The sequence below is a fragment of the Pogona vitticeps genome, chromosome 5, assembly GCF_051106095.1.
Source record: "Pogona vitticeps strain Pit_001003342236 chromosome 5, PviZW2.1, whole genome shotgun sequence".
Taxonomy (NCBI): Eukaryota; Metazoa; Chordata; class Lepidosauria; order Squamata; family Agamidae; genus Pogona; species Pogona vitticeps.
The window spans coordinates 28,959,075-28,984,211 of NC_135787.1; the positions used below are offsets into that span (position 1 = coordinate 28,959,075).

General features: G+C 39.3%; 1 long non-coding RNA gene across 1 annotated transcript in view; it reads left to right on the forward strand.

Moving 5' to 3' along the window:
* LOC144583203 (uncharacterized) overlaps positions 1-18,942 on the forward strand; it is a 38,554-nt gene extending 19,612 nt beyond the window's left edge. Inside the window, exons 2-3 of the long non-coding RNA XR_013536870.1 lie at positions 8,125-8,206; positions 18,895-18,942. This is a non-coding gene — a long non-coding RNA (uncharacterized LOC144583203). The remainder of the gene's footprint in view (positions 1-8,124; positions 8,207-18,894) is intronic.
* The last annotated feature ends 6,195 nt before the right edge of the window (positions 18,943-25,137 follow it).

A 25,137-nucleotide genomic window follows, 5' to 3' on the forward strand; every position in this document is an offset into this window, starting at 1 on the left:
ATGGATCCTCTTCCATCATGGATGAAATGATGGGGAAGAGATTCAATAACCACTGCAATGTTGAGGGATGGCTTTTGTTTCAACCTTACTTCTAACAGAGTATTGAACTCTATTATAATGACATTTCTCATGGTGTCTTTACTATTGGAGGAACTAAGTTACCAAATTGGAAGAGATCAGCATGCCCCCTAGGCTTCCGTCTACACTATCATTTTTCCCCCAGGTATATTTTTAAGAAACATATTTGGTCTCTGCTGGCTTCCATTTGCTATGTCGAAGTTATATTATCTTTCTGTTTGAATTGTCACAGAGATATCCTTTCATGATGGGGGAAAAAAGTTAGGCTTCACAGGAATGGGCAATAGATTCACTTGGGAAGGAAGATTTAGAAAAAATGAAGGTATGTCTGTCTAAATATGCCACAAAAGGATATTTCTGGCTGAAATCCAGTTAGTAAGTCACAAGTAGAGTAGGCCATTGGATCAGTGGATATTGGTTGAGTCAATACAAATGTAAGTTTCTTCGATTCAATGGGCACACTCTAAGTACTCTTTACTACTGGATTTCAACCACAGTGAAAATACAAACTACTTGGGGAAAAAAATTCATGGGAAAACATTTAATTATTTTATCTGAAATGGGTCAAATCTTTCTAAGTGGATTTGCTAGGTTTGACTCAGGCATTTTGTTTTTGTTCTTATTATTATTTCTGGAATCAGGTGAGAATACTTTCACAACCATTTAATATTTTAGATGCCAAGTGTTGTAAAAGTCTAAGGATTTATCCCTCATGATGTGAATTAAATCTGAAGCAACAAAACAGTAAGTACTTGTTGCTTGTTTAAAAAAAATAATTTTGTGTATTTTTGAGGTGGAGAAAAGATGATAGCCTTATGTGGTTATCATTTGAGTGGCCCAGTTTGATTATGACATAACCATTCATGACACAATACAGCAAAACATATATTTATATGTTTATCAACCAATTCAATTTGCAACCATGAACCTGGGAACAAATTTCCTTGAATTCTGCAGGACTTAGAGTAGACATCTACACTGTGCTGTCATTCTAATCCTCAAATATGTGCTCTGAAAAGTTATAGATGTTCTTGCTTATTAGACAAACTGGCAAATGCCACATAATTGACATATTGACATATTTCCTAATCATAATCCAGTATGGGCCAGGATATCAACTCTCCTAGTGCTACAGATATTCCATAATGTTCCAAAAACCAAATGTAGATTAATGAACAGAAGTCTTGCTGGTTCAGATTTTAAAAGGAAAAAGGGCTAGAGAAGATCTGTTCACTGAAACTGAGTACTAACACTGTTAAGACTAATTAGAGAGGGTCAGAAACCTAATAAAGTAAACTGATAATTTTCCAGGAATTGGACAAGCATTGACAGCTAGTTTGCTGCCCAAGAGAGATATTAGGAGACAGACAAAGGTGAAGTGCTGAATCAAATCACTTAAAGAAGTAGCTGATGTCATCGGCACACAGACTGTAAGATTCTTGGAACAGGAATTTGTCTTGTTTGTGATACTCAGTAAAGTGCTGTTCTAAGAGATATTGCTACTACTCCTTACATGAAATGTTTTTGGGGACCACATAAATCCTTTTCTCTCTCCCCCTACTTCCCCTCTTTGTTTTCTATGTTTCTTTTCCAATGGACCTTTTGTATTGTTTAACAGGAATTTTGGGATATCTGTTTAAAAGATGCAGATTGATATCTCACTTGTGCTCCACCTGTACATGATGCTAAATGATACTAGGGATGTAAGTCCTTGCTTGCATTGTTCTCATGCCTAAGAATGAGAAACTGCAATATTTTCCTTCTCGCTAGCTATTAACATGACTTTTGATATTCATGGGATTCTTTTTTTGCACAGCTATTTCAGTTGTGCAAAAGTATGACAGCTGCTGTCTTGTTGCATAGACTTCTTTAAATAAGCACCCTTGGATGGGTTGTTTGTGTCTTTTTGAACACTCATCCAATCTTTCTGAGCTTGATATATGTCTTGTGGTTTGCCTTCCAAAGGAAAAATAATCCACTAGTTTTTCATGAAGATATTTTTTTCCCCAAACTGCAAAACTTCAACAGAGAAAAGAAGTCTGCTCTTTGTCTTGCTCATAATGAGAAATCACTTGGGGACTAAAGAGCTTCAATAACTTCTTATGTTAATACTGACATATTTAGCAAGATTTCCCACTTATCATGCACATCTCCTACTCACTTCCTACTATTGACTCCATTTCTGTTGGCAACATGGGACAGAGTTTGCCATTAGAGGCAGTTTATTGAGTAATAGTTATTGCACACACTAATGTACTTCTAGTCCTGTAGCTTTCTAGTCAAGAGGAAAAAGAAGAGGTTCATACAGTCTTGTTCTCATTTTAGCAGGCAAACGTGTTTCCTCATATCAACAAAATACATTATGTCAACTCACTTTGTATCTTGGGACAAATGGCAATTGGTTCACTCTGCCTAATGATATGATTGGGTCTCACATCAAAGCGTTAGGATAAAAGTCCCAAAATGTACAGACTACTTTAATGTATTTTGTAGGGAAGAGCCTTTCTTTCTTTCTTTCTTTCTTTCTTTCTTTCTTTCTTTCTTTCTTTCTTTCTTTCTTTCTTTCTTTCTTTCTTTCTTTCTTTCTTTCTTTCTTTCTTTCTTTTTCCTCTGAGCAAACTCCTGAAGTTGTGTCAGAAAGATCAAGAGTTTGGGGAACAGTTTGCCAGACAGTAAGGAAATATGACATTGAAATGCAGTCTCTGAAAATCAGTTGTCGATGTGAGACTCTCCCAATAGAACTGTAGCTGCTTACTAATGTATATTCACTCAGTGCTCATATGCCTCTTAAATGTCCTGGATTTAATGTGCATTAAGATGGATTAACCTTTTGGTTAATCCATTTTATGGATGATGTTCTCATACAATGACTTTCTAGCATTCGAAATGAACTCTAGCAGAAATATAAACTATAACAATAACAATTTTAAAAGGTAAGATAATTTTAAATTGTATTGCTATATTTTATATATTTATTATAATTGTTTTTTAATTATAGAAGTCATTGCATGAGGATACTGTCCATAAAATTATAAATATTTAACTTAAAAATGAATAGACCTTCTGTATCAATGGGCCACATCCAGTGTTAGTTGCAATTACAGTAAATTCATTGAAATCAACAGATTTCAGTGAATTTACTGTATCCTATGTGTAATTTTACGTGTATCCTACAAAGCTTCCCTTGAGCATAAAATCCTGGCAACATAAAGAACTTGGTATCATACTACTTGTGCAATAATTGTAATTGATCAAGTGGTGATCTCCATGAAAAAGTGATCTTCATGGAGATCAAGTGGTGATCTCCATGAAGAAGGCCACTCTGCAACCATTGCAGTTTTATCCTATATTGCTATCTCGGTGTGACTTCCCACTATGGGAATCACTGGTCCCTGTGATTAGCAAGTCCCATTCATTTCAGCATTTCTACTGTGGTTATGACCATCGTTGGACTTAGCCCTGGGCAGCCATCTATAACAGTATAAACCGTATTTGAAACAGGTCAAAAGGTAGGGAGAAATTTGTCCATACTACATTTACTATATATACATTTTTCAGGGGGAAGGAAGTCCTTCACAAATCCCCTTTCCCCTTTGTTGTATAGGGAGAAAAAATAACAAGCTCATTAGTGCTGAAAATGAAGAGGCAGAAGGAACTTGAGAATTCACAAGTTATTAAGAAATTGACAGGTGTAGGGGAGTAGTGTAGAAGGAGAGAGAAAAAAGCACAGTGGCCAACATCCCTGCATTTCTGAAAGGTTTTTTATCCAAATATTTAAAATATCTGCTAAAGAAGAGAAACATGTCTTGGTTTAAGCTGTATATGGCAAAAGACTGGGAAACAGTTTCTAGGGTTGGTAGTATTAGGATGTCAGTGGGGTGCCCTGTCTATAAGATACAGTTAAAACAATGTTTTTAAAATGGTCTTCCAGTCACAGATTGGGATATAAGTGCATCTACGTTACCCAATAGATGTTATAAAATTACTGATCCTGGCAATGCAAAATACTTAATGAGCTTATGCAGCTAACCCTATGACACCAAAAGCAATCAAAAGACAACCCATGGAAAAAAGGCATTTTGCTTGCTAATTTACACGTTGCCATGGGAACAAGAGTCAGTTCAGGAGAATGACCAGAGAGTAAAACAAAAAGAAGCAATGTTGGGACTGCTAAGTGAAGAATGTCTTGCTTGAAGCTTGAGGAGAATATTTGTCTGAGTGATGGGACAGAGTGGCCAAAGCCTTCCCATGTATATATATATTTTTTTTAATGCTAAATGTCGTTTAATTGATATTGTCAATATTTTTTTTGTTCTTTGTTAGATTACTTTTGTATATTTCATAACTGTATATGTAATTTATTTTGGGTTAATTTGATTGTTTGCACTTACCTGGTTTTTTTTTTTTTTTGATATGGTCTGGAAGGCCTGCCTTCCCAGCGAGGGGCCCCAGAATATTTCTGTGATTACGGGTAGGGGGAGATATGGCGTTGGCTCCGTCCCTGCTCGTGTTAGAAGAACTAGGGTCAGATGTTTAAAGGCTGTTCCTTGTTCTGAGACGGAGACCAGCCTCCAGTATCGAGGTAGCCAGACCAGCCTGCCTTCCACTCTGCGCCTGGTGTTGTTGAACGCCAGGTCTGTATCCAATAAGGCCCAGGTAATTCAAGACCTTATTCTGGAGGAGGATACAGACCTGGCTTGCATAACCGAAACTTGGATCGGCGGAGAGGGGGGTCCCCCTCTAGCTCTCATCTGTCCGCCCGGTTATGCTGTCCAACACCAGGGCAGACTGGAGGGTCGGGGGGGGGAGTAGCCATTGTCCATAAGTCCAGCTTGGAGGTCACTAGGCGCTCCTCGGTGATAAAGCCGGGTCTTGAGGCCCTCCACGTGTCTGTTGGGGCCAGGGACGGTATTGGGATCTTGCTGGGCTACCGTGCTCCCCGCGACCCAGCCACCTCCCTACCGGAGCTGGTGGACTTCGTCTCCGCGACACTGTTGGGTTCCCCGAACCTATTGGTGCTGGGGGATTTCAACGTGCGCGCGGGGGCGGAGACATCTGGTCCAGCTCTTGAGTTCTTGGAGACCATGGCCTTCTTGAACATGTCCCAACATGTCAACGGCCCCACTCACGTGGGGGGTCATACACTCGACCTGGTTTTTTCTACCAATGGGAGCGAGAGTGGTCCGATGGTGACTGACCTTGAGTCGGTACCCTTGTCATGGTCGGATCACCACCTAATAAAGTGTACCATTAATATGGCTCTCCCCCCCTGCAGGGAGCAGGGATCTATTGTTATGGTCCGCCCTCGAAGGCTACTGGATCCTGTTGGATTCCAGGATGCCATGAGAGGTGTTACGGCTGACCTGGCTGGCGCTCCTGTCGAGGCTCTGGTGGATGGCTGGTTTGCTGCCGCGACTAGGGCTGCTGACATGATCGCACCTAAACGCCCTCTCCGGCGCAGAGACCGCCCGGCACCCTGGTTTAACCGGGACCTCCGGGCGAGGAAGCGGGTCAGGAGACGGCTAGAGCGCAGGTGGAGAGGGGCCCCGACGGATCTTAATAGGATAGCTGTCAGGGTCGCTACTAACCTTTATCTTGCTAAGGTAAAGGCTGCTAGTAGATCATACCTCGCTAACCGGATAAGCGAGGCGTCCAACCAGCAGGCGGAGTTATTCCGTATAGTACGCGACCTTTCCGGAGTTGGTCCGGGTGATGGGCCTCCCCCTAGTTTTTCGCCGGACCAATTTGCAGCATTTTTTAAATCAAAAGTGGAGGCCATCCGCCGGGACCTCTCTCCTTTTTTGAGTACAGTGAGTCGAGCTGAGATGTCCAGCGCTCCGTCTTGCCCGGTGACTTTGGACACCTTTCAGCCTGTTACGCCTGATACTGTCTCCAGGGCGCTTGATCGCTGTCGTGCCACCACCTCCTCTTTGGACCCTTGCCCGGCCTGGCTAATCAAAGCAGCCAGGCCGTTAACAACGGAGTGGGCCACGGCTATTATAAATGGGTCTCTCCTTGAGGGCAGATTTCCATCTGCCCTGAAGGACACACTCATTAGGCCCATTAGGAAGAAACCTAGTTTGGCGGCGGACGAAATTGGCAACTACAGGCCCGTCGCCAATGTTTCCTTCCTTAGCAAGGTAGTCGAGAGGGTGGTGGCCGACCAGCTTCAGGCGCTCTTGGAAGAAACAGATGCCCTGGATCCATTCCAGTCGGGCTTCAGGCCGCGCCACGGCACAGAAACGGCTTTGGTCGCCCTGTGTGATGACCTACTGAGGGAGGCCGACAGGGGTAAAGTGTCCCTGTTGGTCCTCCTCGACATCTCAGCGGCCTTTGATACCATTGACCACGGTATCCTCCTGGGGAGGCTCTCCGAGTTGGGAATAGGTGGCCTGGCATTGTCCTGGCTCCGTTCCTTCTTGGAGGACCGTCCCCAGAGAGTCCAGCTTGGGGAGAGGGTCTCGGCCCCGTGGAGCCTCAATTGTGGGGTTCCACAGGGGTCGATTATCTCCCCAATGCTATTTAACATCTATATGAGGCCGCTGGGTGGGGTCATCAGGGGGTGTGGTGCTTCGTGCCACCAGTATGCGGATGACACGCAGCTCTACATCTCCTTTTTGCCAACCGCAGGAGAAGCCGTCCTGTGCCTCCAGCGCTGCCTGGGGACTATACTGGAATGGATGCAGGAGAACGGGCTCAGGCTGAACCCGGACAAGACGGAAGTGCTGAGGGTGGGCCCCCCCACAGTCGGGGACTTGGGTAACTCCCTCTCTTTTGGGGGGGCGACTCTCCCTGTTAGGGATGGGGTACGCAGCTTGGGGATCCATCTGGACCCGGTGCTCTCCATGGAGTCACAGGTGGCATCGGTGGTCCGCACCGCCTTTTTTCACCTCAGGCGGATAGCCCAGCTGCGGCCCTACCTGGATGTGGGGGCGCTCACCACCTTAGTACATGCGCTCGTAATCTCAAGATTAGACCACTGTAATGCGCTCTACGTGGGGCTTCCTTTGAGGCTGCTGCGGAAATTACAGGTGGTGCAGAATGCGGCGGCCAGATTACTTAGTGGAGTGAAAAAATTCCAACATATTTCGCCCACTCTGGCCGCATTGCATTGGCTGCCCATCAGGTTCCGCATCAACTTCAAAGTGCTAATGCTTACGTATAAAGCCCTAAACGGTTTAGGGCCTCGATACTTGGCGGAACGCCTACTCCCACCAAGTTCTACCCGGGTCACACGGGCGAGCCAGGAGGTGAGGCTGAGGAGCCTAACCCCGAGGGAGGCCCAGAAAGAGAAAACAAGAAATAGGGCCTTCTCGGCGGTGGCTCCTCGCCTGTGGAATAACTTACCTCCTGACATTCGCGGAGCTCCCTCGCTGGGCACTTTCAAGAATCTATTAAAGACCTGGATGTTTCGGCAGGCCTTCTCATAAGACTATTTTTTGATTTTCTTATCTCTTTATTGTCTTTTCTTTTATCTGTTTTTGTATTTGTTGTGTATTCTTATTGTATTTTAACGTTGTTGTAAGCCGCCTAGAGTAGTCTTCGCGACTAGATAGGCGGGATATAAATAAAATAAATAAATAAATAAATAAATAAATACTAGCCAGAGTTTTCACCTCTGTGAAGTGAGGCAGAAAGTATGGGTGACTACAAGGGAACTAATGACAAATATCTTTAACTGTTTTTATATTTCATTATTACAACTAGAGAAGGATGCCATCTCCATTCAACCCTCCCCCAGACCAGCTGGTCCACTGACGTCTTGTGGTCCACCATGGGTCCTCATGCTCCAGAGGCATGCCAATTCAGGCGGGAACTCAGCCAGCCCAGCCGGCCTGTCCCAGCATCCGACCACTCGAGGAGGAGGTGCCCTTCTCTAATTATGACCAGATCTCAGCCATGTTAGATACACAAAACTAAAGCACAACAAGACATATAGTATCTATAGTCAAATCATGGCAAATTGGAGTTTAGATTACAACTGAGTGTTAATTCCTAATCTAGTTTATGAAGTGATTTAGTAATTTGCTTTCTTGTTATCCACAGTGCTGCAGAAAATGTTGTGACTTTGGAAGAAATTTTCATTCTGCAGATCAGCAGAGACAAAACTATTAGTCCTAAGGAATATGTAAGTATCTTCCCTCTATAAGGGCCGATGGCAAAGCATTAAAATAGGCCATAATAAAAGCTCTCCAATGTCTAACAAATTCTAAATTACAAAGATAATTTGCTGGAGTAAAGTCTTCGCTGTGATTCCTGGCCACTGGTAATACAGAACCCATGCTTCATCAAATTGGAGGGCTGTGACAAATTATGCTACCCTCATGTGAAGACCAATAGGATTCTGGGTACTGATTTTTATTTATTTATTTGCTACATTAGTGTCTCATCATCTGGTCATAAACTCAAGACATAAATAGCTGTCACCCCATGGTGAAGTAAGTCAATCTGAGAGATAGTGACTGCCCAAAGGCAGCCCAATAAGTCTTATGTCCCAGTGGGGACAAGAACTGGATCTTCCAAATCCATGTTCATCACTAACCACTGCACTTCATTTTGGACATGGTAGCCAAAAGTTCCATTTAATCAACAACAAGAAAAGTAAATTAAACCATCCGCTCCAAGCAGTGACTTGGCTATATCAGTAGCCTGTCTGGATACTTTAAAAATGGAGCTGGGAATGTCTTTTGGGAATGACAATACATGACGATGTAGCATGGTTGGCAGTAAGAGATACTTCTCTTTTGGAATGATCATGTAGCCTTGTTCCAGAAACGTTTACTTCATTTTCATATAGCCAAGCTGCCAGCATAAGCCCAGCTGCCACTTGGAACAATGGTTTAGCACTTTACTTTTTTTGTTTAAAAAAATCAAAAACAGAGGCAGAGGTCTCAGACAACCCCATCTAAATCTCATGTAAAGGAACTTCAAATCTGAGTGTCCTCCACCACCCCAACATCCTGGCTTCTATGTTTTTCTTGCTTGCAGAAGAGATAAAGTGACAGCTACTCAGACGGAAAAAATGGAAAATGAACACCTTGTGTCTAATTGTGAAATGGTTAAGGCATGCCCTATGCTGTGCTAGACACAATTTGGGCTGCATCTTAGGGTGGGACCCTTGTGAATTGCAACGTACACAAGCCCACCGTTTCTGCCATCATTGCTTTTTTTACAGCATACAACTCTGTACTGAAAATGAGCAGTTCTTATTCACATATTGTTCTTGTTATCATTGAGGCTGGTGCAGAGGTTGCCTAGATAGCACTTACGACATGGCAGCTTGTGAGACACAACTCTATACACATGCATGCTTTGATCCATCTGACCTAACTCATCCCTAACTGATCTTTAACTGTCAGCAGTTCTTTCAGAGTTTCAGAGATGCCAGCGATTGAACTTAGCATCTGCATGCAAGGCTGTGATCATCATGAATACAATTTATATCTTATGTATTGTGGTTCTGGTTGCTGTGTTCTGTCCAGTTGCTTATGACTTATGGTGATCCTAATAGGATTTTTTAGAATCTCAAGGAGTGGTTTGCCATTGTCATACAACATAATGAATTTCTATAGCAGAGCAGGTTTCTCAACCCAGGTCTCTTAAAACTTAGTCCAGTACTCTGTCTGCTACACCACATTGACTCTCATCACATTGTTCTGTGAAAAACTTTCTACTGAAGAACAATGTGATCAATATGTAGAACATGAAGTTGCTATAATTGTTCTACAACAAATGTGTACATGTGTATATGCACAAAACCACACATTTTAGTAGTTTTCTACTTCCATACCACAGAGAGTCATTAACAAGGGCAAACCTCATAGTTAGGGGAACTGAAGTAAGTAATGGTGCGGCAGTTCTAGTGTTCTGATTAGCCCAAACAATCGAGTGGCAGCTCAATTGAACATAACACACCAGACATAGTAGTAATAGAATGAAGAAATGTCCGGATCATTGATATTGCAATTCCAGGAGATGCCAGAGTTGAAAATAAAGAATTGGAAAAACTAACAAAGTACAAAGACTTGGCCATCGAAACATCTTGCTTCTGGAAGAAACACACTTCAGTGGTCCCCATAGTCATTGGGGCTTTGGGAACAATATCAAGGAATTTCACACAATATTATAAGCAATTGCAGATCTCAGAAATTACATCACCAGAGTTACAAAGAACAGAAATATTTGGAACAGCATACGTACCATGTAGATATTTAACGGATACTTAGGTTTTTGGTTAAAACGTGTATCTATTCTATAATACCAATCAATGTTTTATAATATTGACTAGGCCTGGTGTTTTTTAATAATAATAATAATAATAATAATAATAATAATAATAATAATAATAATAATAATAATAATAATAATAATAATAATAATAATAATAATAATAATAATAATAATAGCAGCTCTCACTCATATGGGGCAATAAATTTATAGTTCTGTACCCTTATGTGTGTGGAACAGAAGCCAGAACTTATATTGCTGCTTTCAAGTGATTTAAGTAAAAGCTACCTACCTGAAGATCTCAAGAACTGAACATGTATCTTCTGAATTCAAAATATATACTTTGACTTTAGGATGACTAGACCTCTTCTGAAGCATAACCAGTAGAGTCAACAATTATTTTCAACACAGTTGGTCTATGAGAATGAATCCTTTTTGCATGATTCCATTAGGAATGTTCATAGGATTATCCATAAAGTTTTATCTTGACTTTTCTGAAATAACAATTTGAAGGAAGTTGCAATACTGTTAGTTCTTTTTCATTCTTTGTTACCATCATGATGAAGTCTACTCATGTGAACGCAGTCTAAAATTTGACTATATACAGGGATTCTTCAAATTGGCAAGCCCACACCTCCCCATTCCCTAAGGCAACTAAAATCACTCTGTACACACCTTTGGGTGACAGTAACTTTATTTTGAATGGGGGGCGCTTGGGTTTTCCTATTTAAATAATTGACATCACTGTATATTCAAGTCTGCAATTCCAAAAGAATATGGCAATATTGGGGTTGCCCAGTGTGACGGACAGGTCAGTAACCACTCCTGTCCATCACAATAGAACCCTGATTTAACAATCAATGGTTGAACAGAAGAGGCGGAACTAAGGAAATATAAGAGGAATGGAAGACAGCTAAAGATCAGTTAGGGATGAGTTAGGGATATGAGTTAGAGTCAGGGACTTCAGTTAGGAGTTAGAAGTTAGAGTTAGAGAGAAGCAGTTTAGGCAGTTAGGAGCAGCTTTGTGTTAGGGAAGGGTAATAGAGAGATAGAGAATAAGACAAGGAAAGTACAAGTCTTGTATGGTTTATGGTTATGATTGGAAAGAGTTAGAAGTGAAAAGAAATGAATAAATACCTTGATTAAAATGATTCTACCTAAGCAAATATAAATGTTACCAAAGCACAATTTATTGAATGATTAAAATAAGACCAACCTGATTCACTTTAATGATTTACTGATAAACACATAAATAAACATTGTTATCTTGGAGAACTGTGATTTAAGATTCATATTTAATAGAGTGAGGAATAAATCCTCTGGTGGCAACAGAAAAGGGTTGAGAAATAAACGTCATACCTGAAAGTGAACCTCGGTTGTGTGGAAGAACAAACAGGAGAACTGGGGTGTGTGTGTGACACCCAGCTATTAATAACAATAATTTTTCCTTCTCCATTAAGTTCATACAAGGAATAACATCATCACCATTTTCATCGTTGTCACCGTCATCATCGACATTGGCACATTGGGTTCTCTGCAAGTAGAAAGAGGGTTTTACTTTGACAAATCTTGACATGTTCAAGCTGTTCCTTTCAAGCTCTTCATATAACCCAAGGAAAAGAAGGGGTGGGAGCTAAAGAAAGAGGGCACTATCACCAATTCAATTTAACCTTCCATTTCAAAAGGCTTTTCAGATGCAAAGCTAATACAGAGAGAAAAATTAGCATAGGAGTAACCAGTAATAAAAGCCAAGAGAAAGAATAAAGTAATTGCTTTTCAGCAAAGCTTAAAGCAAAGCAATAGCAGAGCTTAGAAAATTATTTGCCATTTCAGTGATTCATTTCTACTCCATAATGGGTTTTATTTCCTTGCTTTTGCAGTGATACATTCATTACATGCCCAATTTAGAGCAAAGTTAGCCACCAGATTTCTTATAAATGTACAGCAAAGCCACTTTTCATCTCATCATTCTGGCTCCATCAGTATGACATTTGGTAAACCCAGAGGATATTAATGTTGCAGAACAACAAAATATAGACAATAGTTGTCTGCCATGTCTTCCTGGGGAAAAAAAGAATAGGTTATTCACTAATGAGAAGAATTCACTGCACAATATATTACGCTGGTGTCCAATCTCCTCTAAGTCAAAGTTGAAGTCATCAGATGATTCATCTGGAGCAGGATCAAGTAAATAAACAACAAAGAACCATAATATTATACCGCCCTGCTGCATTTCATAGAATGGAAGGGAAAGGTTGAAAACAGCTGAAGAAATTTAGGTCTACACAATTAGATTCTTATACACTGTTGAGATCACATTATTTATGCAGATTATAATATTGTAAATATTGTTTAGATAATATACACTACATTTGCCTTGCTAGTTCCTTTTAACATAGTTATATTTTAAATATATTTTAAAACTACCCAAGGTGAAGATAAGCCAGTTGTTCCACTTGATTATACAGCATTATTAAATTAATATAGCAATTATGTTTTGTGAATTTGTTCAAACCCTCTTAAGCAGCCCTGATGTTCATTAGAGATGTGCTGGGTCTCTGGACAGATATGCAAAGACAGAATCAGTCAAGGTATTTGAGTGATTCTGGGGTGATTACAACACAGAGGAAAGAGCTGGCAATCAGCCACAATGTGTAGCAGTATAGATCTTTCATGTTTCCTTTGATATCAGTGGGATTAAATAGAAAAATAGAACCAAATGAACCCACTAGTTTGATCTGAGGAAAAGTGGGTTACTAGTGCTAAAAGAGAAAGAGTTGTAACAGGTGAAGCCTTCAGTAATGTCTGTGATCTCCCCTGGATATTCCAGCCATGGATACCCTTGAGATGGCTCTAGCCAAGCTCATTGCATGCTAACTATCATCTTGTAGCTACTCCATCAAGCATTTCCTATTGTCGTTGCTGGCTGGGATATGAATTCTAGACTTTTTTTTCCTTACCCAGTTTAGTTATTTTACTAATCAATTTGCTACTAGGATTGAGTATGTGTGCAAGAGTGTGGATGAATACCTGCATTCCCCTTCTATGAGCTTGACTAGGTCAGACATTGTGTGTCTCTACTTTTCCCATCACTACCTTCTTTCTTGTTTGTCCCAGAAAGAGATCTATGGGCAGAAGTAAAATCCTCCTCTCTAGCTCAACCATCATCCCCACAACAGGTCATATCCATTTGCATTTCCACCATTCATGGGCATTCTTCTCCCACCCCAAGGAATGGGAAACACACGGACACAGCATGGGGGCATGACAAGCATCTATCTGTGTATCCTTATTTGGTCATGGACCAGGTCAGGGGGCTGCTGCTCTTCCCAGATATTCATCACATAAAGTTGGACAACTTGTGGTGTTTATTAGTACAGTAATGTATTTCTGTGCTGCTGCAAAAAACCTAAAGCAAAATAGTATTTATCTTCCAGATGTTGTAATTCCTGGTACAGTTACAATCAATCAAACCACCTTGTGCCTAAGCTATGAAGGAGTCATAATATGTAATGAAATGGAGAATACAAAATCAGAAAAGGAACAAAACACTGAAACATTTCAACAAATATAATTTAAATTGAAAGAAGCAATGTAACTCCAAACACAAGTTGTTAACCAAATCAATACCAAACAATGCTTATTGTTGCATAGTATCCAATTAGGATTCAATTTGCATGGCAACAGTGATTGTTGTTGGTTAAATGCCTATTGATTAATGAAAGAGCAATTATTGACACCTGCATAGAAGTTGCCTCTTATGAAACTGTAGCTACAAAGTAGTAATTCTGAGATCAATACAAAGGAACCCCATTTAAATTATAGCACATCATACTTCTGCAGCATTTAATTATAAACAGATGAATGTAGAATTGCAGTTGTATCATTTTAAGGACAACACAGCCTCTTTGTAATTTTTTCGGGAAATCTTGATGATGAAGTGGGAAGTTTTAGTGGGGAGACACAGTATAGTGAGATGTAGAAAATCATTCAAAATTAGAAACTTTGGAATTGTCACATTCCTAGATCAAGCTATGCCCTCATTTTACACAGACTCACAAAGTTCCCATAGTAGCATCCTGAGTCAGTTACTTTCAAGAATAATGGCTGAGAGACTATTTCTGGAAAATTCAGGGAAACCTGATGCCTGATCTTCTGGAAGCTGGACCTTTAGGTATAAAATTGCAGATGGAAGTTACTTTGCTTGGCTTAGTTATCTCTCAGGAGAATGCTATGCTCATCCGATGCTTTACTATAAGACTTGCACTCCAGGTATGCTGAAGCTATGCTAGGATGTAAGCATCAGCATAGGTTAGCTAGCTTCCTTATTTTCATTTGAGTGGGTTTTTTTTATAATCGTTCTTGTTTTTACTTTTTGATTTTTTATCTTGCTCCACAACCTTTTGGCTGTTCTGTAACTGTTGACACTGTTTTTGAAGTTTTTCTCTTTTTTACTTTTTTGCCACCTTAATAAAATATAAAAAATGTACTGTTGTTTGATTCAGAGCATTGGTGGTGCTTAAACCAGGCCTTACCTTGAGTATCTACTGGGAGTCTGATAGTTTTGTGGTTGCACTACCTTGCAGAACTGGCATAAGATTCAAAGCAATTAAACTTGTGGATTTTTGGTGACTCTCTGGAAGCACTGCTTAGTCAGATTGGACTAAGGTGTTGGGAGGGTCCGGGCAGGAAAATTTCCCCCAACCATGAGCACGTTTGGCCCTTCTGAACTTCACCCACTCCAGAACAATCAGGGTAATATGGCTCAGTGGTTAGTGTGGGCCTCTCTGATCCAGAGAGCCTTGATAAACACAACATGCTTCATGCCAACTGAAACTACTCAAAAGGACCCCACCATCATCTTGTTAGAGAAGTGGGAAGATCTGAATAAGAATGGAAAGATCACGCACAGGATATTGTACATACACTTCAACAAGAGTACCTTTTAATGTGAGAGACTTTTCTCTTTCTCAGACAGCTTATCTCTCCTATCAGATATATATCTACAGCCATTAACTTCTGTCACGCCAATTTCACTTCTAATAAGAGACCTTATTTTCTTGCCTTCCCTCATCACTCTGAAGAAGGTAATAATTAAAGTAGCACACAGCTAAGTGTGTTTGCACAGCCAAAAATAACTTCTCTGCCTGCACACTAATTTCATTTTTCTCTGACAGCTTATTTAATATTACGCTGCTTGTTTGTTGTCTTGCCCTGCAGAATCATTTTAAAAGTATGTCTTTCATATTCATCCGCATGGCATTAGCCCTTAGAAATCCCCGTGCAAAGACTGCTAAATAATTTTCACTGTAGGCAGCCTATAATGGCATTGCAGTGGACCTCTGAAAGAGAATTATATAGTCCACACTGAAGTACCCTCACTTGTTGAAAAACAGCCCTGACAATTGCTTTGTGTTTGGGTGAAAAGTGGTTAGTTGATGAAAAAAGGAATTAGCTTCTGGGATTTTCCCTTGCATGGTGTCACTTTGTGAATGGTAGTGAGCACAAGAGAGTATCCTGTGTAGACCATCTTTACTCCTGACACAGGTATCATCAACATTCAGGATGCCCTTTGCTATGTAAAGTTTGGCATCCTTCCTGCTGGCAATGTGAGCACAATATTGCACAGCAATAGAGGGCCATTTCCTGGTGTTCTGAATTCTGGATACAGAAGCACAATATCCCACATTCATAAACCGGAGGTTTTTCTGAAGAACTAAAATGTTCTCTTCCGTTTACTGTTAAAAAAAAATCTATATTTTTCTCTTTGATTAATTTTTTAAAACCTATTTTCCCTGTTTAAGTGTAGCTGTTCCCTAATTTAACAAAGAGCATAGTGACTTCTGTATGTGTGCCACATCTCTAGAAAAATGTCACTTTGCACCCACATTCACAGTTGCACATGTACACGTGTGACTTTGAGTATGCATACAAATGGAGGCCTTGCAATAACAAACTGTTGTAAGATGACATCTGCCACAGCTGGGGCTGAGAATCTTATGAGTGAATGATTGTACAAATTGGTCCAGAAAGTTGATTAAAAATAGTTTAAATGCCTTTCCTATATCTTTCAAGTCTGGCAGCTTCAGGACAAATCAAAGCAGATGGCAGCTCAGTGCTAGACATTCATTATTACGTAATACAAATTTTAGCATATTGAAAAAAAAAACACAGAGCTCTTTGAAAGCCTGTTTACTGTTGTATTTTGAAGACTCTATCTCTCTATTGCATTCTTTCTTCCCAGAATATTTTTATGCTAAAAGCTGGGTGTTGTTATTTTGTCCTAAACTCTGTCTTCCCTGAATAAGAGCTGAGCAACTGAACCAAGATTTCAGAGCTCGCTTTATCCCCAGATGTAGCATATTCTATTTTATAGAGAAATAAACCATTTGAGAGATAACGTTTGTGCAATAACAGAAAATAAACTCATGTATATAGCAGTGCAAAAAGGCAGAACATCATCCAGCCCAGCTGGCGTGCTATGATAACAAGATCAAATAGTCCAGCAGAAGCAGAATTTTGAGAATAGCAGAATTTTTTTGAGACCTGATTATTACCAGCTCCATTAAGGTGATAAGGAGTATTAATAATTTCAAGTCCAAGTGAGTTGACAGAAGAAAGAATTTTCACTGTTTCATAAATGGTGAATGGAAAGAGAAAGACAGCTAAGGTGGAATACCTAAAGCACCTAAAATCACATAGGAGAACTAGAGCATGTTGAGAGATCATACCTATAGCTTAAGGATGAATCGTATACCAATGATTCATTATAGTCATTATATCATTATATGAATGGGAGTCTAATGATTCATGGTGGGACTCAGTTCTGCTATTGAAGAATACCACTGCCATACTTAGAACTGAAATCCACTTGTTAGTCCCCAATAGAATAGATTCCCAGAATCAATGGAACTTTAGTGTCAATTTACAAAGTTCCAGTTGATTCAATGGGTTTATAATAGTTAGAATTAGCAACTGGGTTTATACAACTTAACAACTGGATAATAGCAACTTCCAAGTATGAATGAGCCAATAATCTTCCAAGACAGAACAGGACTTTTTCTGTTGTGGCACCCTTCTCCAAAAGAGTCACTTGATACTGTTTCCATGGAGCTTTTTCCCCCTGCTGGGGAGATACTGTATAAAAATCTTGCTATATTGGCCCAATTTTTTATTTATTTCATTATATGTGTCATTTTGTGTTAGGCATTTTATTTTACAGTGCACTGGTATAACCTATTGTATTGTTATTTTACTGTGTAGTACCATTCTAAATGCGGTATGGTACGTTTGTGATAAAAAGATTTATAATGGAAATTGCTATTGCTTTTACTTGTCCTGTAAAATTCAATTCTGGTAAATCAGACTCTGGCAAGTTGTCACCATGATGATAAACATCATTATTTTAATTAGCATTTGCAAAGGCAGTGAGTTGCACTGGGTTTAAATTACAGGGGCTGCAAATTCCACCTGCTGGTCATGTGAATACTGTTACATTTTACATAATGTAAACCAATTATTTCAACGCAAGGCAATGTTATTTTACAGTGACCTTACTTCCAAACTTGGATTTGCAGTAACTCTTAGTAACCTGCTGTTCAAACCTCATTTTCAAAATACAGTGTACATTTTCAGGACTGCTTTTTCTAACCCTGCCCTTAATTAAATACTTTGTATAGTCAATATTTCACATCTTGACATTCTAACACCATGTAATGGCTGCTGCTTATACATGCCTTAAAATAAATGTTAGTGATTGAAATTTTCTGTAAACACCAGCTTTTATTGTCAGGACCTAGGCATGACAAAAAAAACAACAATAAGACCATAACTGCTGCTGATCCTCAGAAGAAAACTACTTCGACTTCCATATTTGTTCAGCAAGCAGCTCCTGAAGTCAAATAAAGGAACAGTACATCACATCCATATTCATATTTATTTTATTTGTTTTGTTTTGTTTATAGGCCACCATTCTTCCTGTTCCTTTTTTTTAATTCCGTCTGCTTTGGTTCTCACATGATTGTTTTGTGCCATCTGTTTTGTTTTCTTTTAATGGTTATTTGCAATTGCTTCTAGTGCTTTTATTTTTATTTATCCTCTCTTTTACATTTGTTGTAACTGCCTAGAGTAGTGCCATGTCACTAATGGGCATGGAATACAAACTGAATGAATGAATGAATGAATGAATGAATGAATGAATGAATGAATGAATGAATGAATGAATCAATCAATCAATCAATCAATCAATCAATCAATCAATCAATCAATCAATCAATCAATCAATCAATCAAGGGACCCATTTTAAAAACCTAACTGTAATCCTATATCTGACATGAATCAGGAATTATTCTAACTCACGTCCTAAACATATTCTTAAATGTTAAATAAATAACTGAATAAATAAATAAATACATCTGCAGCAGCTATACAAAATGTTACAATGTACATGTTATAACCACCCCTGTTAGTGACATTTGTGTAAAGAAATGATTGCAGTTTGTTGAGCTCCTACTGAAGAGTTTAGATAATCTTTTTGTCTATTTTTATTTTATTCTGTGTTGAATTTTCTATCTCATGTCTAATCCACAGAAATGAAGGATCCATTGTGAGCTGCTGAAAACCCATGTTAAAAGAAAAGACATGAGAACATGGATTATATGGGGAATTACCTCATCAGCTGCCCATTTAATTTTAAGGGTGTTCCTCTATTATCCCCTCTAGACCTTTCTTTGAGTTACACCAGCACTGTACTAGTACTGCTGGGGAAACAGTGTAACAAAATTCCATAATTAACTGTGTGTTTATAATGTTGCTTACATTTAGATCGACAAATGTTCTGAGGCAGAAATTTAAACAGAGAATAATGGTAAGGTAAAAGTTTATTATAGCTACTGGCCATTAAAACCATGAATATATACATATATATTAAAATACACAATAAAATGATATCACAACAGACAAGGTTGTACATCTGATAAGCTATGTAGCCTCTAATCAGCTCTATATCCTGTACCATATCTCTAGTATTTCTTATTCTATCCTTATAGCCAATTATCCCTTAGTTTTATCGCCAGCCATCCAAATTTGGCCACCCTGTTTGTTACCTCTTTATTCCTATCCTCCAAAAGCTTCTGGAGGCACTCCTTCCTATCTCTGCCATCCAAGGAAGGTATACTAGGTTTAATGAGCCATACCTGAATCTGTTCATAAATTTTACACTCTAAGGCGACATGACTCAGTGTCTCTATATTCCTCTCACCTCTTACGCACAGCCAACTCCTGTAGGGTATTGTTGTATCTTCCCAGCAGCACCGTAGATGGCAACGTCCATGCACAATAACATAAAGGCCCTTCTAGTTTCAGGATACTCTAAACTGTTTAAGTATGGCAATGGTAACAATCTATTCAAGATATTTATTTTAATATGTGTAGTTCTTTAAGCAATTGGGGATCAAGATCCCAGGGACAGGCTATGTAGACCACTACCTTCTTTTCAAACAGTCCTTCTCTGTGTGGCGACCCTGACAGGCAGGAAGCTGAGCTAGAAAATCTCGCTCTTCATGCTTTCTAATTAATCCTCTTTTTTTGGAGGTAGAGAATGCCTGAATAGGAATAGAGATACAGTAATGCTGAGACACTAGTGCTAGTAAGAAGTGATGCTCATGCAAACAAGTAGTATCTAATCAGGACATAGAACATCCAACCGGCAGAGGGCAGGATCTGATGCAAGAAAAGCCATGACAGGGAACGGACAAGAATACAATTTTGTATTCCTTTATTACAGCTTCTAATAAATTGACTAAGTCTGATAAAGGAAGAATAGACTTTTCTGCAATTATGAGAAAGACCATCTATTTTGACTCTTCTGCTACTAAAAGAGTAAAAATTACTACCTGCATTCCCATTTCCCAAGAAGAAGTTGCAACAGACAGTGAAACCATGGTAGTTCCAGAAGACCAGCAGCCATCTTTCTCCTCCAGAGTCCCAGGATAAAAGTCCATAGCCTTACAGTGGTCTGTTCTCAATGCACAAAGGTGGAAAAGAAACACAGATTGTAAAGGCAATTGGTATTACTTCAACACCGATACCCATTGTGTTCAAATTGTAAGGGACAAATGTGAAGAGTGCCATATCTTAAATAAGCCGTACATGGAAACAATACCTAATGTTCTTAGATTGGCAGTATGACTCAGTCTGTATGTCTAAAACTATCATCACAAAATATACAAGTAACAAACCACTTCCATGAAAATGTGGCTTAGGTATGCATGTAAATTCACAAAGAATGATTTTCCAAAGGGGTTCAAGGCTTCAAAATACTTTAAAGCCCCTACTGTGAAAATTGAACTTCTAGGTCACTTCATCTTTTCAGTAAAGAGAAAAGATTACATTTAGACTTGGTTAGTTAAATGCATTCTAGCAAATGTTTAACATTAATGGTAGCCTTAAGCTGTTCTTCTGTCTTATTTATAGCAAGGCAGATAGAATAAATAGTCTGGACTCCCCCACCCACTGTCTGGGTAGAACCATGAATTATTTTTAGACAGTTTTAGTCAATTTTCTGAGATGATTATGTTAACTGAAATATGATGTAAATATGCGGCATGGTCCTAGGCATTTCGGCTCAGAGGTAAGTCCCACTGAATTCAGTAGGGCTTATTTCACGTTGAATTTGTAGCTAATTTCTGCTATAGGCCTGGTGTTATAAATGAAACAGTTAAAAATAGAGAATGTGTTTCACTGCCATCTGTCCAGAGCAATTTATGTACAGCCCACTGGAAAATAGAACTATTCTAATGGTTTGTTTCAGAACTCAAGTTTCCCTAGTAAGAGATAGAAGTGAATCTACATGCAATATGAACACCCCTTTAAAGTACTTAAACATTAATGCAGCCTTTTTAATAAAACAGAGAACCTATTTCTCCTTTTCAGTCATGGCAGAAATTCACAAGTGATTAATTCTACTGTGATCAAAGGAGTCTGCCTGATATAAAAATTTCACAAGAAGCAAATTAAAGCTATAATTTTTAAGTTTGTCTTCCGATGGAGTTTGCATGTATATTGGAGAATGGAAGATAATTCACAGGTCTGCTGTGTCTATAGTATTAAGACTTCTATGGCACAATTTTACTGGGCTAACCACAAATATTTGGCCCAAGGGTCAGGTTCACACCAGGGAAGGCTGTCAGGGATCACAGAACATTAGTAAATGGGGGCACAGCCATCCTATCTGTTGATACTTCTTTTGGGGATGATAGAGTGTATCTAGACACAACCTGGGTGACACCTTTATTAGACCACTCTTCTTATTGGATTACATACCACACAGCTCCTTCCTTCTTCTCCTTTTTCTTCTTCTTTTGGACTACAGAACATACCTGCACACAATGCAATTTAAGTGATACACTATTAAGATATTATCAGACCCTTGTAACTGAATGTTCTGAACCACGAAACAGTGATTCTTCTCAAAATGTCTGACATATTGATGTGGCATTAAGTGAACATGCACAAAAATGGATTTATTAATCTTTAAAATTAAAAAAAAACTATCTTCTCTATTTGTTGCAATAAAAACTGTGTATCAGTCCAAAGACAGTGTGCAAATATTCATCAATCAGCATATCTCCATGCCCCTGGGTGTATATTCAAATGGAGAATGATTTAACACAAATGCAGATGAAACCTGGTACAATCCTTGACCATGTGCAAAGGTAGGAAAGCCTTAGGGAATAGATGTTAGATAGGATACATAGCACTAGTCCAAAGGAGCAACAGTATGATCAAATTGATGCCTCAAACCCTTATTTGGCCTTCTGATGAGACCTGAGTTCTTTCCAACCACATTGAATTTCAATTGCCTTAAACAGAAGCAAGAGTCCCTTCTGTCCCAGATTCATTTTATACTTTGTTGGAAAGCACCACTGGAGAAGTTGAACCCAGACACTTTGGAAAAATCCAAAGAAACAAAACAAAAATATGTGGCACCTTCAAGTCTATTATATTTGAATGAAAGCTTCTCTTGGTATCCATGTCCCACTTCATCAGACATGGGTACAGTAGTGCTACAATCATAAACTCATTGTTGGAAGCAAATAATTTTGTTTAAAAAAACTCACCAAAATGGCAGGCCATGCTAAGACAGTCCTGTGAAAAGTTCCAAGTCAATGAAGTGAAATCATATGCCATGTCCCTATTGTACTGAAAGCAACAGCAGTACGGTTGTCAACAAAAATGTTTCAGTCCTGTTGTCAATGTTCTAGTTCTATTAACTATTACTTTATTTCACACTTCACCCTTTTCCTGTTCATGCAATGTCCTGTTTGCTTGATCTGCGTAAGAAGAATGAGTTTACTGTGAAAATAAATAACATGAACTCATACAAAAGCAGACTAAAGCATCAATATTGTGACCCAGTGAAGTAATAGTAATACCTACATTAATAGAGAAATGAATTCTTTGGAAAGTCATAAACAAACTGATGAAATTATGCCATCTATTCAAAGTCTGGTGATATTTGAGATCTCTAAGGAAGGTTTGACCTTAGCTTTAAAACTTCTTGTAGAACATTATGTTTGGTTCATGGCTTTAATATTACCTAGAAAATCCATTATTGGGAAGTTGTGTCTTTTGCTTCATTTCCCCAAATCATCCAGTCTAGCAACCAGAAACTTCCCCCTGTGAAGGTGATCTTGTACAAGCTTCTAACATTCACCTCAAGTACATTTCTCTCTGATTTTTTACATTCTAAATCACTTAGACTTGTTGCCAAAGTGAAAACAGCCGCCTAGAGTGGTCTAATACAATCAGATAGGCGGGATAGAAATAAAATAAATAAATAAATAAATAAATAAATAAACAAACAAACAAACAAACAAACAAACAAATAAATAAATAAATAAATAAATAAATAAATAAATAAATAAATAAATAAATAAATAAATAAAACACAGGTGAATCTTGACAGGAAAGAGGGAGTGTCCTGCCCCCCAGGAAATTTTGAGGTGATATCTGTTTAGTCCATGAGCCACCCCTGGAAACAATGCACTGCTCCATTCCTTCTCCCTTTCTATACAAATCAAAAATGTTGTATATAGCATTATATCTTCACACATTTTACCTCGGCTTTCAATGCACAGCTTTGCCCACCCACCCTAGAAATAAAAAGACAAGATACAAATGATGGATTTAATTAGGGCCACACTTTATTAACTCCCCCAATTCTGCAGAGTGGCCTACTGTAGTATGGATCTCTGAGACAGGTGTCAGGGGTACCTGTTTATTTATTTTATTTATTTATTTTATTTGTACCCCGCCTATCTGGACTACCAGACCACTCTGACCCAGACCCATTCTGGTGAGTTCCAAGCCCCAGGTTCATGTTGTCCTGTCAACAGCCAGTTCCTGGACAGTTAACACTTGGATGGCGCTTCCCACCATCAGCCACCCAGGTCTCGTGACTTTAGGCTGCCAGCAAACACCCCATCCTGACAACAGAATCTCAGGATCCTCAATGCCGAGATGCTGGTTGCAACAGCAGATGTAACCTTCGGAACTCACTGCTACTCCATTCACCATCTGCACTACCCACCAGTGTGACCTATTTAACTGCAACACCACCCCTGATCAACGTATCCTTGCCCCATAGGGCCCTCAGTATGGGATAGGCAACAATTATTCACATACATTTTTAAATACACCAACCAGGTGATAAGGATCCAAAAATTTCCTCTCTGGCCCCAAAGCGACAAGCTAGTCTTTCACTGAACCCTGAGGGTGGGCAGGTGGGTTGCCATGGCTTCAACATAGGCCTGAGCAAGGCAATGTAGTCCAATATAGGCCAATTTCCTGACCTGCTCAGACAAGCCCGGGCAGACAATAGGCATCCCAGGCTGCTTGTGTCCCCATCCAGGCAAGGCATAGCTAATGGTGAAGACTTCTGGAGGTTTTAGTCCCAATATATCTGGTAACCCAAGGTTGGGAACCACTGCTCTACATGTGTTTATGACCACTATCCTGAGAGCTAGGTTGGACTTAGCCTGGACTAATCATGCTTTGGATTGCATCATGACTATGTCCACATTATTCCCTAAGCTTTGTTAGTGTGAAATGGTTGTTCTTTGCCTTAACTTAGAAACACACACACACGCACAGAGAGAGAGAGAGAGAGAGAGAGAGAGAGAGAGAACATATATACAGTAAATCCAAATTTTCCTTAGTCTAGATCAGTGGTTCTTAACCTTGTGTTACTCAGGTGTTTTTGGACTGCAACTCCCAGAATCCTTCACCACCAGCTGTGCTGGCTGGGGTTTCTGGGAGTTGCAGTTCAAAAACACCTGAGTAACCCAAGGTTAAGAACCACTGGTCTAGATAACAGTGATCCCCACTCATATCAACTTTCTCTGCTCTTTGGAGAGAAAAACACACCAAAATGAATATATATGTATAGAGCATATATATCTCTTCCTATCCACATTTCTCTGAACTCCAATTATTTTGTCTTTAATGATACGCAAAATCAGATAGTGATTTTGTAATGTATTGTATGGGTGTATTGTAATGACAACTAAAAAGGTAATAATGTGTGATGGTTAGGTACATGAAGGTGAATTTCACATTCACTCTTGGAGCAAACCTGAGGAGAAAAGCAAATCAAACACTGTTTTCTGCTTACAACAACACTTATACATGAGGGATTCTCCCCGTTAAAAATCTTGTGGGAAATTGTATGTAATTTTTTCAAGTTTTCTTTGAATGTTTTATACCAGAAGAAATTTGAAACTCTGTACAACTTGTGCAATTCATGAGCAATATCTCACATCCTTCCTGATG